Below are 15,561 nucleotides of genomic sequence, written 5' to 3'. Positions count from 1 at the left end.
TGGGTATATACCCAAAGGATTATAAATCATGCTACTATAAAGACACATGCACACGTGTGTTTACTGTGGTACTATTCACAATAGGAAAGATTTGGAACCAACCCAAACGTCCATCAATGATAAGCTGGATAAAGAAAATGTGGCACATATACACCATGGAATACTATGCAGCCATAAAAAAGGATGAGTTCATGTCCTTTGCTGGGACATGGATGAAGCTGGAAACCATCATTCTCAGAAAATTATCACAAAGACATAAAACCAAACACCTCATGTTCTCACTCATAAATAGGATTTGAACAATGAGAACACATGGACACAGAGAGGGAAACATCACACACTGGGGCTTGTTGGGGGGTGAGGGAATAGGGGAGGGATAGCATTAGGAGAAATACCTAATGTACGTGACGGGTTGATGGATGCAGCAAACCACCATGGCACGTGTATACCTGTGTAAAAAAACTTCACATTCTACACACGTACCCCAGAACTTAAAGTATAATAAAAAATAAATAAATAAATAAATAAAAGAAGTAGATATCAATAACTGATACTGCCTCTGTTTATGCCCCCAAACATGCTAAAATGCTAAAGTAATGTTTGCAAAGAATATGAATGACAAATGTTATCCAGCAGCTTTTTGGTTTAAAATGATCGCCGATGACTAGCAACTCCAATGGTAACAGTAGGGAGGAAGAACGCTTCAATACCTAACTATGGTGCAGTCTGCTCCTAAGTGGCTTTGAGTCCCATGTTTTAGTAATACTGCATTGATTCTAAAGGCATATGCAGCAAAATGTGGGGAGGGAGAAAAATTGGAAAAAACATAAAAGTTACATGGTTAGTGTCTTTAAAGTCTAAAAATTAAAACTATTGTTTAAAAAACCTTACATAGTTCACAGCTATCGGCCCAAATAGTAAGCAAATATCTGTGTGTGAAAGGAACCTTCACTTTGGAGTCGTTTTTGTAACTCTGTTTACATTTAAAAGGACAGAAGAATGTTTTGTTGCATTGACAAGGTCCCATTCTTTTCTATGGAGTATAATCCTTGTTGTCCATAAATCTCTCGAATTCGAGATCCATCCTATTGATGAAAATACTAATTTTGCCGGGTTTTGAGCAGGAAAGGTGATATTTCTCCAATCTTTGTAGATAAAGGTGCCATGACGTGACGTTATAACCCCTCATATAACCTTCTCATAGGGGCTCTACACAAGCCTTTGTCTTCACAATCTAGAAATAGCCTCTAGGTTCTGTGCTCTTTCTTTGCTAAGAGGAGCGAACAGAAAATTCAGGTTATTGTCATCTGCTAAGGAGCGAAGGTCAAAGTAGTATTTGGCATAAACACTGGCAGGAACATTAATATTAAACTGAAGAAACTCCAAAAAAATGCCTTTCCATTTCATTCATGTCCTCAACTGTAATGTCCTTGAAGATCTGGCAGTAGTACATATTCCATACAGCCTGATCGTCCCAAATCTTGGAGGCAAGAAGAATGGCTCCCAGACCAATCCTTTTCCAGTTAGTGGGACAAATGTCGGTTTCAGCATAAGTTAAAATTTTTTCTAAGTAAACCAAAGTTACTATTGCACATTCAGCTGTTAGCTGTGCGGCACTAAAAGGCGTATGAACAGATCTGTAAATAAATTTGTGCTCAGGATCATGCTTAAACTATTCTTCTGGAACCTTTTCTTGTGTAAGTGGATGTGATCTCTCATCAAAAATATCTAGGGATCTATTTGCATCTCTGTTCTTTATGTGGTGATATATTGCTAGGGTCACACATTTTACTGTGGTTCTAAGATTAGACTGGTTGATTGTGCTGTCATGTAGAAATATTGTTGAGCGTGAGCTATACTTTTTAGTAAGCTACCTTGGAGATACACAGTTTAAATGATTTGCTCTTCCTCTTTTCTCTCACATCTGTTTGAGATTTGCGCCGGAAAATTGTGCTTGCCCTGGGATGGTCAGAATGGTTTGACTCCAAAGCTAAATCTTCCGGCATCTCGCGGTCGCTGAGGTGCTGCAGGTGGTGGCCCTCACCTTCTCCGAAATCAAACTCGGCAGGCTCCACAGCAGCAGGCGCTACCGCCACCGCGTCCCCGGACGCCGCCTCGCAGATGTCGGACGCGCGGACCCCGCGCGCTGGCCCAGCTTGGAGCTGGCATTGAGGGACACGCAACAAGTCAGTGTGTTCCCCGTGGGGCGCCTCCGCTCCTCTCCGCCGCCGTTGGCGCCTTCGCTCGTCTCCTACTCCGCCTCGCTCAGCAGCAGCCCCCTCCCCCAACAATGGCGCGGCGACACCGCGCAAGCAGAGGCCACCTCACCCAGGGTTCACCCGTCCGCCCTGCAGCCGTGCCCCGGGCAGGGCTGGGGCCTGGGCCATACCCCCACCGCTGCGCAGCTGCCGCCTCCCCTGAGCCGACTTGTCTGCCAAGAGAACACTTATATACTGTTGGTGGGAGTTCAGTCATGGTGGAAAGCAGTGTGGTGATTCCTCAAAGAGGTAAAAACAGAACTACTATTAAACTCAGTAATCCCATTACTGGGTATATACTCAAAGCAATAAAAATACTTCTACTGTAAAGACACATGTATGTGTATATTCACCCCAGCACTATTCACAATACCAAAGACATGGAATCAACCTAAATGCCCATCAATCACAGACTGCATAAAGAAAATGTACATGTAGACCATGGAATAATATGCAGCTATAAACAAGAATGAGATCATGTCCTTTGCAGGAACATGGATGGTGCTGGAGGCCATTTTCCTTAGCAAACTAATGCATGAACAGCGAACAAAATACCGCATGCCCTCACTTATAAGTGGGAGCTCAATGATTGGAACACGTGGACACAGAGAGGGGAACAACAGACACTGGGGCCTACTTGAGGGTGGAGGGTGGGAGAAGAGAGAAGATCAGGAAAAATAATTATTGGGTACTAAGCTTAGTATCTATGTGATGGACTAATCTTTACAAAAAAAAAAAAAAAATGACACAAGTTTACCTGTATAACAAACTTGCACATGTACCCCGACCTAAAATATATATATATTTTTAATGAATTCCATGAGAAGTAAAGGAGGAGGCCTAGCCTGGCAACTCTTTGGAGTTATGATATCTGGGGATTTTAACTAATCATGGTTCAAAGTAAGACAACAGAATATTGTTGCTATGTTGCTACTAAAAAGAAATTGGAATGTCAAAGAGACCATTTTAGATTTGATGTTAGGATGCAAGGCAAGTTGCAAAATCAGAGAATGGGAAATAGTGTAGGTGAGGGTGTGTGTGGATGCATGCATCTTAAGACGGAGGTAGGATGGTGTAGGTTGGTGTGTTAGTCCGTTTTCATGCTGCTGATAAAGACATACCTGAGACTGGGCAATTTACAAAAGAAAGAGGTTTAATTGGACTTACAGTTCCATGTGGCTGGGGAAACCTCACAATCATGGCAGAAGGCAAGGAGGATCAAGTCAGATCTTACATGGACGGCAGTAGGCAGAGAGAATGAGGAAGACGCAAAAGCGGAAACCCCTGATAAAATCATCAGATTTGTGAGACTTATCCACTACCATGGGAATAGTATGGGGGAAACCACCCCCATGATTCAATTGTCTCCTACCAGGTCCCTCCCATTACACATAGGAATTATGGGAGTACAATTCAAGATGAGATTTGTGTGGGGACACAGAGCCAAACCATATTATTCCACCCCTGCCCTTGCCAAATCTCATGTCCTCATATTTCAAAACCAATTATGCCTTCCCAACAGTCCCCCAAACTCTTAACTCATTTCAGCATTAACTCAAAATTCCACAGTTCAAAGTCTCATCTGAGATAAGGCAAGCTCCTTCCACTTATGAGCCTGTAAAATCTGCAGAGGTAAACTAACATTTGTACAGCTATTTTTCCTCTGTGGGTATTTTCTGCTTTCTGGTTTGCATTAGGCTGAAAACACAGACATGGCTCCAGTCAGAAGGCTGCTGCGGAGAGTTAGAGAAACCAACAGAGCTTTTGATAGTGCCTTGGTGCTGGAGAAACAAAACAGGAGAATATGACAGAGCCCAGTTACATGGGAAATGTAGAGAACTGAGCCTATGACTAGCTGGTTTTCGCCTTAAGATGTTTGCCAAATTCTGGAGCTCAGAAGGCTAAAAAGCTAAATAGAAAGCTTTCAGAAAGTAAAGTGAAGATTTTGCCATTAAACTATGTGAAGTCAAGGATTAAAATTCTGGACCCATCAAGGGTAAACATGCCAAATTCTCCATTGGAAACCCTGGAGAGCTAACACCCCAGAAACCAGAGGTATTCTGGTTTACCATGAAAGAGAAAGAATAAAAATAGCCAATAAAAACAAAACAGACCCATAGATGTTTCAGATATTACTATTATCAGACAAGGACTTTTAAATAATTATGACTAATATGTTCACGAAAATAGAAAAGAAAAAGAGAAAAGATAGATGAAATGAGGAGAATTCCAGAGAGCTAAAATCTATTTGAAAGAACCAGATGGGAATTCTAGAAGGAAAAGAGTATAAAAATTGAAATAAAGATCTCAACAGACAGATTTAAAAGCAGCTTAGACCAATGAAATGGTCTAAAAGAAATGATTAGTAAACCAAAAGACATAAATATACTTCTCTCAATAGCTAACAAAATAAGTAGACAAAAACCCGGTAGTTGAGATGAGAAGGTTTCATAGGTGATAGTCTGAGCAGATGACCGTTGGAAGTGTAATAAGGTATAGTATATGTGGGGTTGCTGGAGATGGGAGGTTGGGTAGGAGAAGTGGCAAAGAGATAGGCAGGTCTTCAGTATTAGAGAGAGCACAGCAGAGTGGATGTCATATGTAAGTTCAAATCCCAGCCTTATCACTTCAAGGTTATGAGACCTTGGGCATGTTTCTTAACCTTGGTTTCTTCATTTGTAAAATGAGGCTGAGAGTATTACCTATCTTAGAGGGTTGTTGTGAAAATCAAATTTAAATGAGACAACGTTTGTAAAGTGTGTAGATAGTGACAAGGCACATAGTAGTTACTTGACAAATGGTAGCTGCTAACATTAGACGGCCTGGTATACTATGTAAGTTAGTAGTGTAAGGATTTAGATATTAAGAGCCAGGCAAAACTGTTTTCTGCCTATCTAACCTTCTATTTTAGGGGATGTAGGGAAAACTGGAACATAGAGGGAAACCTCATCCTTTTTTTCCATAAATCTGGCTTCCCATCTTTGTGGGCACAGAGTGTAAGAGGCAGTTTATGGCCCAGTATCATTTTTTGCTGGTTTTCAAAGGAACCAGGATAGAGGTTAGGGCCATGTGCCAGACCTTCTTTTCTAGGAACCCTTCTCTGCAAGCTGCAGGCTTTCTGGTTGACTCACTTGGTTTCTATGGGGATACGGGTCTTGCTAAGGAGAAAGCTAGAGCACCCTGTGGCTAGAATCAGCTCCTGTTTCTGATTCTACAGTACTAGGTGGGGGACTCCACTAAATGCTGCGGTGTGAGGTTGGGTTACAGTAGTTTGTTTCTGCTCTAACTCAGTGGATTACACTTTTTCTAAAGAGAGGTTCTGAAGTTTCATATTTTTTGTAGGATTTTTTGACAAAGGCAAAGATAGCAGATGTGAAGTAGGGGCCTGTTTTCTCGGGCCAGGTTAAACATCCTCTCAGCTTCAGGACATGACACCAAACTTGATTTTGTCAATCACTTTTGACAAACAGCCTGGTTTCTACAAGGACAGACTTTCTGAGAAGAGTGTGAATATGTTCACAGGTATTCTGTGATTATGCTTATCATTTACAATTAGCTTAAAGGGCTTACTAAATACCTAGAATTGTTGGGAGTAAACCTGCAAAATCAAAATACTACTATGCCTTTATGATCCAAACAAACCAAAATAATAATTCCGTTAGTAGTTGCAAAGTGTAATAACATTGATTGAGCATACATTGTGCTTCTAAGGATATGAAAACACATGGATGATAAATAAAAATTACACTCACATTCTTGGGAAGATTTTGTATTGCTGTGACTAATGCACAAACATTAATTCCATGAATAGTTAAAAATCACATCTATTCTCTCAAAAATAATTTCCTTTTTAGACTTTTAGGACAGTGGTGGATAGGAGGCAAGATGCAGGTTTCACTTGGATGGACAGAAGAGCATGTAGACTTTTGCTCCAAGAACTACTGCAGGAACATACCAGGAAAACCAAAGAATTCACAGACCCTTTAAAAGGAGTGTGCTGTGGCAAACTCCGAGAAGGAGCTGAAAAACCGAGTGCCCAAAGTGTGAGAGGGGGAAAGTCTGCCTCTGAACACACATCCTCAGTGGGGAACCTGAAAATCCAGATCACAGGAGAAGGATTTAACCTTACCTAGAACTGAAACAAATTTAGAGAGCCAAGTGAAATATAAAAGTAGAAGAAGCAGTGGGAAGGACCCTGTAGGCACTCCTGGCCCGCAAGGAAGCCCAGAGAACCCATTTCTGACGTTATCTCACAGGGGTCTTTGGGGAGGGATGCCAGTGGAATTGGGGAAAGATCACAGGGAGAAGGAAACTTTCAGGTGAACTTTGCAATAATTTCGACCACGTGCAAATTTTCCAGGGCAGAATCTGGGGGTGGGGGTGAACAAGAAGCACAGATAAGAGCACAGAAGCCACAGTGGGGAGGGGCAAAGCTGAAAGCCCTGTTTGCTTTCTCAGCAAGAAAATCCGTTTGCTTTCTCAGAAAGGATGCTTGTAGCCTGGGGCAAGTTCCAAGCCCTGCTCACCAGCTGCCTTGATATAAACTTGTGCCATTGGGGGAGCATGGCAGGAGTGAGATTGGCCTTTCTGCCTGAGTAGGAGCTGGGTGAGGCCTGTCACTGCTGGCTTTCCCCCATTTCCCTGGTGACCTGTATAACACAACAGAGGCAGCCATAATCCCCTGGGAACATAACTTCATCTGCCTGGGAAACACACCCCCATCCCCCACAGCGGCCACAACAAGCCCCACCAAAGAAGAGCCTAAGGTTAGATATGCCTAACCCTTTCCCCACCTGATGGTCTTTCTTTACCCACCCTGGTAGCCAAAGACAAGAAACATAATCTCTTGGGAGCTGTATGGCCCCATGCACCACCTGAGAAACCCAAGTACTTATCCAGGCAACCCTAGGGTAAGCTTGTATGCTCTCTATACTACCACAGCTGATGCTCTCTTTTGAAAGTGCCACTTCCTAGCTTAGGGGCAACCAACTTAACCACTACAGCAACTCATAACAGAACAATCCTGCCCCATGAGAGGAGAAGTCAACAGCTAATCCCACCACCTGTAACATCCTGGCTAGCCAGTGGTCCTGAGGCTATCCACATGACAATTTTACAGCCAGCACAACCAGCAGTAGACAAAAACAGCACACTAAACAAAACTACAATCAAGGTCCCACACAGTCCACTTCACTCCCCTGTTACCTCCACTGGAGTAGGTGCTGGTCTCCATAGCTGACAGACCTGAAGATGGATCACATCACAGAACTCTTTGCAGACACTCCTCAGTACCAGCCCAGTGCCTGATAGCTCCATTGGTGGATAAACTCAGAAGAGAAATAACAATCACTGCAGTCTGGCTCTCAGGAAGCCCCATCCCTAGGGAAAGGGAGAGAGCATTACATCAAGGGAGCACTTTGTGGGACAAAAACAATATGAAAGTAGCCCTTGAGCCCCAAATATTTCCTCTGATATAGTCTACTTAGATGAGAAGGAACCAGAAAAACAATTCTGGTAATATGTCAAAACAATGTTCTTTAACATCCCCAAAAAGATCACACTAGCTCACCATCAATGGATCCAAACCAATAATGAAACTTTGAATTGCCAGATGAATAATTCAGAAGGTTAATTATTAAGCTACTCAAGGAGGCACAAGAGAAAGGTGAATATCAACTTAAAAATTTTTTAATGTTAGAGGATATGAATAAAGAAATCTCCAGAGAAATAGACAGCATAAATAAAAAACAATCACAACTTCTAGAAATGAAGGACACACTTAGAGAAATGCAAAATAAAACTGAAAGTCTCAATAATAGAATTAAACAAACAGAAGTAAAAACTTTAAAGCTGGAAGACAAGGTTTTGAATTAACCAAATCTGTCAAAGATAAAGAAAAAAGAATTTTAAAAAGTGAACAAATCTTCCAAGAATTTTGAGATTATGTTAAATGACCAAACCTCAGAATAACTGGTGTTCCTGAGGAAGAAGAGAAATCTAAAAGTTTGAAAAACTTATTTGAGGGAATAATTGAGGAAAACTTTCCTGGCCTTGCTGGAGATCTAGACATCCAAATACAAGAAGCTCAAAAACACCAAGAAAATTTATTGCAAAGAGATTATTGCCTAGGCACATATTTATCAGATTATCTAAAGTCAAGATGAAGGAAAGAATCTTAAAAGCTGTGAGGCAAAAGTATCAGGTAACCTATAAAACAAAACTAATCAGATTAACAGCTGATTTCTCAGCAGAAATCTTACAGGCTAGAAGGGATTGGGGTCCTATCTTTAGCTTTAAACAAAACAATTGTCAGCCAAGAATTTTGTATTCAGTGAAAGTAAGCTTCAAAAATGAAGGAAAGACACAGTCTTTTTCAGACAAACAAATTCTGACAGAATCTGCCACTACCAAGCCAGCACTACAAGAACTGCTAAAAGGACCTCTAAATCTTGAAACAAAATCTTAAAATACATGAAAATAGAACCTTCTTAGTCAAAATACACAAAAATAAAACCTTCTTAAAGCATAAATCTCACAGGACTGATAAAACAATAACACAATAAAAAAATTGAAAGGTATTCAGGCAACGACTAGCATGATGAATAGAATAGTGCCTCACATCTCAATACTAATGCTAAATGTAAATGGCCTAAATGCTCCACTTAAAAGATACAGAATAGCATAATGGATAAGAATTCACCAACCAAGTATCTGCTGTCTTCAAGAGACTTACTTAACATATAAGGATTCATATAAACATAAGGTAAAGGGGTGGAAAAAGATAGTCCATGCAAATGGACACCAAAAGCAGTAGCCATTCTTATATCAGACAAAACAAACTTTAAGGAACAGCAGTTAAAAAAGACAAAGAAGGATATCATATAATGATAAAAGGTCTATCACAATCTAAATATATATGCAGCTAACACTGGAGTTACCAAATTTATTAAACATTTACTACAAGACCTAAGAAGTGAGATAGATGGCAACACAATAATAATGGGGGACTTCAATACTCCACTGACAGCAGTAGACAGGTAATCAACACAGAAAGTCAACAAAGAAACAATGAACTTAAACTGAATCCTGGCAACTTTTGAGAGCTGTGGTTTCAATGTTACAAATTTCCTATCCTTTGTATTTCTATTTGAGTCTGTTTAGTTTGTGTGTCACTCAGAGGCCACTCTGAAAGTCTGGATGGCATTCCATACTTTGGTTCAGTTCTCATACCTTTTGGATCTTGATTCTGATCAGTTTCATTTTGGGATCTGTCAGGTGTCTGCCCAGTACTTCCTATGCAGGTTTAAAGAATCTCCCTTTCTTTTCCTAGATTCTCCTCTTACTCTCTAGTTGTAAAAGTGAGGGGCATTGCCTACCACCACTGAACAGGGGTGAGAGTCCAAACTCTTCACTATGTTTCCTCTGACAATGAATTATTACAGATGGGGGGCACCACCCTGGGTCATCTACTGCTTCCAGTTGTGGGGAAGGAGATGGACATTCTGTTCCTTCTCTATTGACAATGCTGGCATGGGAGAAAAGCACTTACCTGATTCTGCCTGCTGCAACTGGGTGGGGTACAGGAGTTAGAACTCCCTGCTTGTGTGTGCGGGCACCCTCCTAGCAGAGGCAGAAAGAGCTCACCTGGGCCTGCCTGCTGACTAAGTGAAGAGTGAGAAATAGTACTTTGTATCTGATCTCTGCTGGCACTGCAAAAAAGAGGATTGTCCACTCTGTTATGCTGTTGTATGGCTGGCATTGTTAAAAAAAAAAATGGTTTCTATCCTGCTTTGCTGTTCCCTTCCCTTTCCTTTGGCTAGAGAGAACAATCTTTTCTTTAGTCTTAAAAAATCTATTCTAACAAAAAATAGACCACAACATCTATCTTACGACAGCAGCAACAACAACAAAATCTATTACTGTTGGCAGTTCTTGGTTGCAGTGCCCAGCCTAGGATATACAGAAGATAAAAAAAAAAGAAAAGAGAAAGAAAAATTCAAGGAATTCACTGTATTGCCATTCATCAAGATTGAAATATCTAGTCAGTCTGCCTTCCTCTTTTCAACTTTTTGAGTTCTTTTATAATTGTCTATTGTGTTACTTCCAGGATTTTTAAGTGTAGTAATAGGGAAAGATCAGAGAAATGTGAGTTTATGTTATTTTGATGAGAACCAAAAGCATAAAATTATTTCATTTAAAATCTTCTCAAATGTTACTTCAATACAGGCTATATGGTATAGTGGTTAAAAGCATGGATTCTAGAACTAAACCGCCTGGTTTTAAGTAAGTCCTGGCTCTGCCACTTACTAGATGTATAAACTTGTATAAGTTATTTAGCCTTTCTCTTTCTCAGTTTTTCCATCTATAAAATGAATAATAATAGTATCTACTCCACAGAGTTTCTAGGGAATTGATTTAATATATGTAAAGTGCTTAGAACAGTGTCATAGAAGCTACAATTCTTGCATCCCATATTCCTGTTGAGAAGTTTAAGTTTAATCTGATTATTGTTCCTTTGGAGATGAGCTTTTCTTTCTTCAGCTAGCTTTTACATTTTTTCTCTTTCTTTTTAATATGCTTAAATTTTACTACGATGTGTTCAGATGCTTTACTTTATCTCCCTATTGAGCACTTAGATCACTATTCACCTGTGGTCTCTTTTCTAGATTCCAGGAAAATGTTTCCTCATTATTCATTACAATAATTTCTCCTTTTTGCCTCTTATTTTAATACTCCTATTATCTGAGAAAATTTGTCTGTCCAATAGGGAGGATAGAATTGTGAGAAGCTATATTAGGATATATTAGTCCAGGTGAGAGTTGATGAGGGCCTGACCTATGCATAATGGTGGGGCATGGATGTGAGTGACAGTGGATATAGGGGAATTATGAGGGGAGAGAAGGAGAATAACAAGAGGATCAGGCTATGTGCTATATGCTTGGACCACTGGGAGTTTGAGAGGATCATTAAAGAACACAAAAGTCTGAAAGAAGTGTCAATGATGGGGATGGAAGAGGACTTGTGAAGTCTTTGAATACACTTTTCTTTCCATCCCAGCTTGACAGAACTGTCCTGAGCCAGTTTCAATGCCATTATGTGGCTGAGAACTGAGAATCCTGGATTTGCTCCCCTGTGCCCTATACTTCTCTATTCTATGGAAAAGGCAAACATGGTTTGATCACTGCATATCTGAATTCTCCTATGCTAAATGTGTTTCCCACTTCCAACCAATCACCCTATCAATTATATAACCATTCTTTTCCTCACCCCTGTGAACTTCTTTTTATTCCCCAAAGTAGTGTTATACACAACCCCTCACTATCACTTCTTATCAGTAATTATCCTCATTACATAGATGAAGAGCAGAGGCATGGAGAAATAAAATTGCCCATCCAAGATCACACAACACATCAGTTATTATGTTGAATCTTCAGCCACATCCTAGATGAGTATGTTTATCTCACATGTCCCTATTTGAAATAAAATATACCTCACCAAGTTTGCCAGAAAATACTGGTTAATATGTCATTGAGTGCATACTCTGTGCCAGCGGTCCTTTAGTAGCTCTTAAATGTATTATATCATTTAATCCTTATAATAGTCTTAGATATTAATATCCTCATTTACAAGATAATGAAACAGGCTGGGTATAAGTAAATAACACAAAGTCACACAGCTTCAAAGCAACAAGAACTGATATTTGAATAGAAGCAAGATGGTTCTGGAGCCTGTGTCTTAAATCACTATGCAATACCCCTTCTCAGACTTTGGTTGTTTATAATTCATCTTCATTTCCTGAAGAAAAAATATCCAGAATAAAATTATAGAATCTGGACTACTGTTTTTCAGACCTGGCTCTGCCACTAGAATTAAAATGTGCTATGTGACCCTGGGCCTTCTTCCTCTTCTGTAAGATGCAAATTTTGAACCAACTGAAAGCTATGGTCTCTTCTAGCAATTAGCCTGCAGTCAAACTGAACAATGGCCATTTCCTGCCTGAAACCAAAGTGCCATTCTTAAAGCTGTGGAAATCGTTCTGGAAATACCTGTGGTCTATACACTTTATGGGGTAGGGTGGGTGGGGGACCCAGGATGCAGAGCAACTACTCCAAACTTATCCCCTTTCTCTCTCTTACCTAGTTTCTAGTCATGCATACTTCTAGTCCCAGTCCATAGAAGGATGAAATGGGCTGGCCTCACCCCTACAGAAGAAGCCAGGTTCTACTACAGAGCCAGTAGGCATCTGGCACAGCAGGAGGGCAGAATCCAGAGAAGCAAGCCAGCCCAACCAGTATACTGTTCCATGGTACCCTAAGCCAGGTTCAGGCCCTGCAGCCCTGTGTGGCCCACTTGCCTACCCAACCACAACTGGTGAGATTCTTTACTAGCGAGCACCCAACAGTTCCAAAAGGATGCCCAGGATTCAGAGTGAGTTGGATACTCCCTTTGCCCATTTAAAATGGACCCTTAAAGATCCTTACATACTCTAACAAGAGAATGGGTTGTTAACCTCCCTAAGGGTCCTTATGAGCTGAGGTTTTAAATTGCTGAGAAGGCCACCATCAGATAGCAGAGTGGAACATGTCAAACCTTGCATGCAGGCATTGACTTGTGCTCTTTCTTGCTTCACTGCCTGAGCAGATGCCTGTGAGGGCTCCCTGGCCAGTTCCATCTATCACCTCAACTTGGAGGAGAAGGATTTTTGGTGCCTCAGACCCATCTCTGAGGATGAGCTGGACATGATTGACTTGACCTGCAGAATGACAGAAACCTGAATGTTTGTGGTTCAGTGCTGGCTGGCTTGATTCCTTGGGGCATGCAATAGGTTCTGATGGTGACAGTGCCGTGGTGACTGGCATAGCCTGTACATTTGTTGGGTCAGGCTGCTTTTCAGGTGGCTTGGGCTGTGGCTTGGTTGGCTCACCCAGTTTATGCAGTTCCTTGCTCTACTCCTCAGTTGGTTTGGCCTGAGCCTCAGTCACCCCAACTGCTATCTTAGCTACTTCGGTCTGTAGCTCAGCATGCTCTCTGGTCTGCTCTTCAGCTGACTTAGCCTGTGCCTGGCCCAGCTCAGTCTATACCTCACAGATTTCACCCTGAATCTTGGGGGGTTCAGCCTGCTTCTTTGCCTGGACTTCAGTCAGCTCCTCCTGTGCCTCTGTCTGATTCTCACCTGGCTCAACTTCCTTCCTGAGTGATTGAGCCTGTTTGTTGGCTGGTATGGCCTGTTCCTCATATGGCTCAGCTATTCTTTGGCTGGTTCAGTCTGTGCCTCAGCCTACTTTTTATCAGGCTTGGCCTGCTTTTTGGCTTGTTGAATCTGTACTTCAGCTGGTTTGACCTGTGTGTCAGCCTGTTCCTTGGATGCCTTGGCCAGTGCCTCAGTTTGCACCTGGGATGGTACAGACCATACTTACACCCTGGATAACTTGGCTTATGCCTCAGCCTGTTTATTGGCATTTTTGGATTGCTTCTTGGCTAATTTGCCCTGTGCCACTACCTGTTCCTTAACTGGTTCCTGGGCTGGTTTGACCTGTTTTCCAGCAGATTCTGTTTGCTCCTTTGGCAGCTTCCACCTGTGCCTCAGGCTGCCCCTGGGCCTGCTGCTCAGTTGCTTTGGCCTGTGACTTAGGCTGCTCATCAGCTAGCTGGGCTTGTTTCTCAGCTACTTTGGCCTGCCCCTTGGCTGCTTCAGTATGTTCCTCAGCCTGCACCTCCCATAGTTTGAACCATAACTCAGTGGGTTCAGCCTGCACCTTGACTGGCTTGGCCTGTGACTCAGCTGGTTCAACAAGTGCAGGGGCTAGTTTGACCTTTGTCTTGGGTGAGTTCACCTATACCTCAGTCACAGAGAGCATCAGAGTCAGCTTGAATTTTATCTTAGGTAACTTAGTCTGTACCTCAACTGGTTCAGTTAGTGCCAGGGCCATGTTGGCTTTTGCATTGGCCTTTGTCTTAGCTTTGTGGTTAGCTTGGCTAGCTTGAACTGCATGTGGGCCAGCATAGCTTATGCATCAACTGGTTCATCCTATGTTTCCATAGGCTCAGCTTATGCATTGGCCATCTCCTGGGCAACTTCAGTCTGCATCTCTGCTGGCTGAGCCTGCTTCTTGATCTCCTGGGCTGGCTTGACCTGTGCCTCTGTCTGGGTGGGTGGGGCCTCCACTTCAGTGTCCTTCTGGGCATCTGCTTCTTTGTCTTCATCCTCCTGAAGCTGAAACTCATGACATCCTTTGATGGTCTTCAGCACTGCAATTGAAGATTTGGGCAGAATGAGTCAGTGGGAAGGCAGAAGCAGCATATGGGAAGCAACAGAGGAGCCACATTGGCTTGGCTGTTCCCTACCAAACAAGCTGGAGACAGACCCTGCCTAAACCTGTATAGTCTTTGTTATCATTTGTCTCCATGCAGGTGGCAATAAACCCTTCCCTTCAGACTCCTGTCCCTTATTCTATTAACACCCCCAGGCATAGCAAAGCTGGAAAGGGGTCGTAGAAACCAAATCTTCCTCCTTGGGGGATTCCAACCTAGACCCTCTAAGAGAGCAGTGGAGGGTGGGGAATGATTTCTGATATTGTAAGAGGAATAGCAGAAATTGTACATTTGCCCACAATAAAGCTGCATCGCAAGCTTCACTCAAATATCAAATTTTTTTTGGGCTCAGAAGCACAGCTTGTCTCATGGTGATCAAAGGCTTTGACTGGTCTTTATGTGTCTTTGAATCATGAAAAAGTGGGAAACTGGATTATTAAAAAAATTCAACCTATTCAGCAGACAAAAATTTCCCAAATATGAGTCCCGGTGCAGGAAACATGATGAGATGGTCCTAGTGGTGGAGAGGTTGGGGGCCACAGGTGTGAGCCAAGTTCTCCTCTCAGTGAGGAAGAAATGGTAGCCACCAAGACCTGGAATGGTTATAGAATTTGCTTAAATTTTCACAGAGAGTTAGACCCACAGCCCAGCAAAGTCAAAAACAAGCATAATCAGAAGTCATTCATAGCATGGTGATTTTCAACTTGTGTAGACTCAGCTTTTCTTCCAATGATAACACACATGGATGCCTATGAAAGCAATTCAAGTAGAATTATTAAGAATAAAGACTACAGTCCAAGAAGTTCCCTGATTAATTCCTTATGATCCCTTGCTCTGCCTAAGGTGTCCCTGAGGAACTTCAGGATTCTGAGAGCACAGTTTAAAAACTATGAAACCTAGTTCACCCTGCACTTCCTGCTGATGACACAGATGGGGACTCCTGAAGCCCACTTTAGAGCCAGAGCTAGGTCTAGTACCTAGGTGTACAGCT

General features: G+C 42.0%; 1 pseudogene; it reads right to left on the bottom strand.

The window, feature by feature from the left end:
* Nucleotides 1-492: 492 nt before the first annotated feature.
* LOC101015255 lies at nt 493-2,534 on the bottom strand (annotated as a pseudogene).
* Nucleotides 2,535-15,561: the final 13,027 nt, after the last annotated feature.

The sequence above is a fragment of the Papio anubis genome, chromosome X (genome assembly GCF_008728515.1).
Source record: "Papio anubis isolate 15944 chromosome X, Panubis1.0, whole genome shotgun sequence".
Lineage (NCBI taxonomy): Eukaryota > Metazoa > Chordata > Mammalia > Primates > Cercopithecidae > Papio > Papio anubis.
The sequence above is the reverse complement of the archived record's forward strand: the minus strand, read 5'-3'. Positions and strand labels throughout refer to the sequence as shown.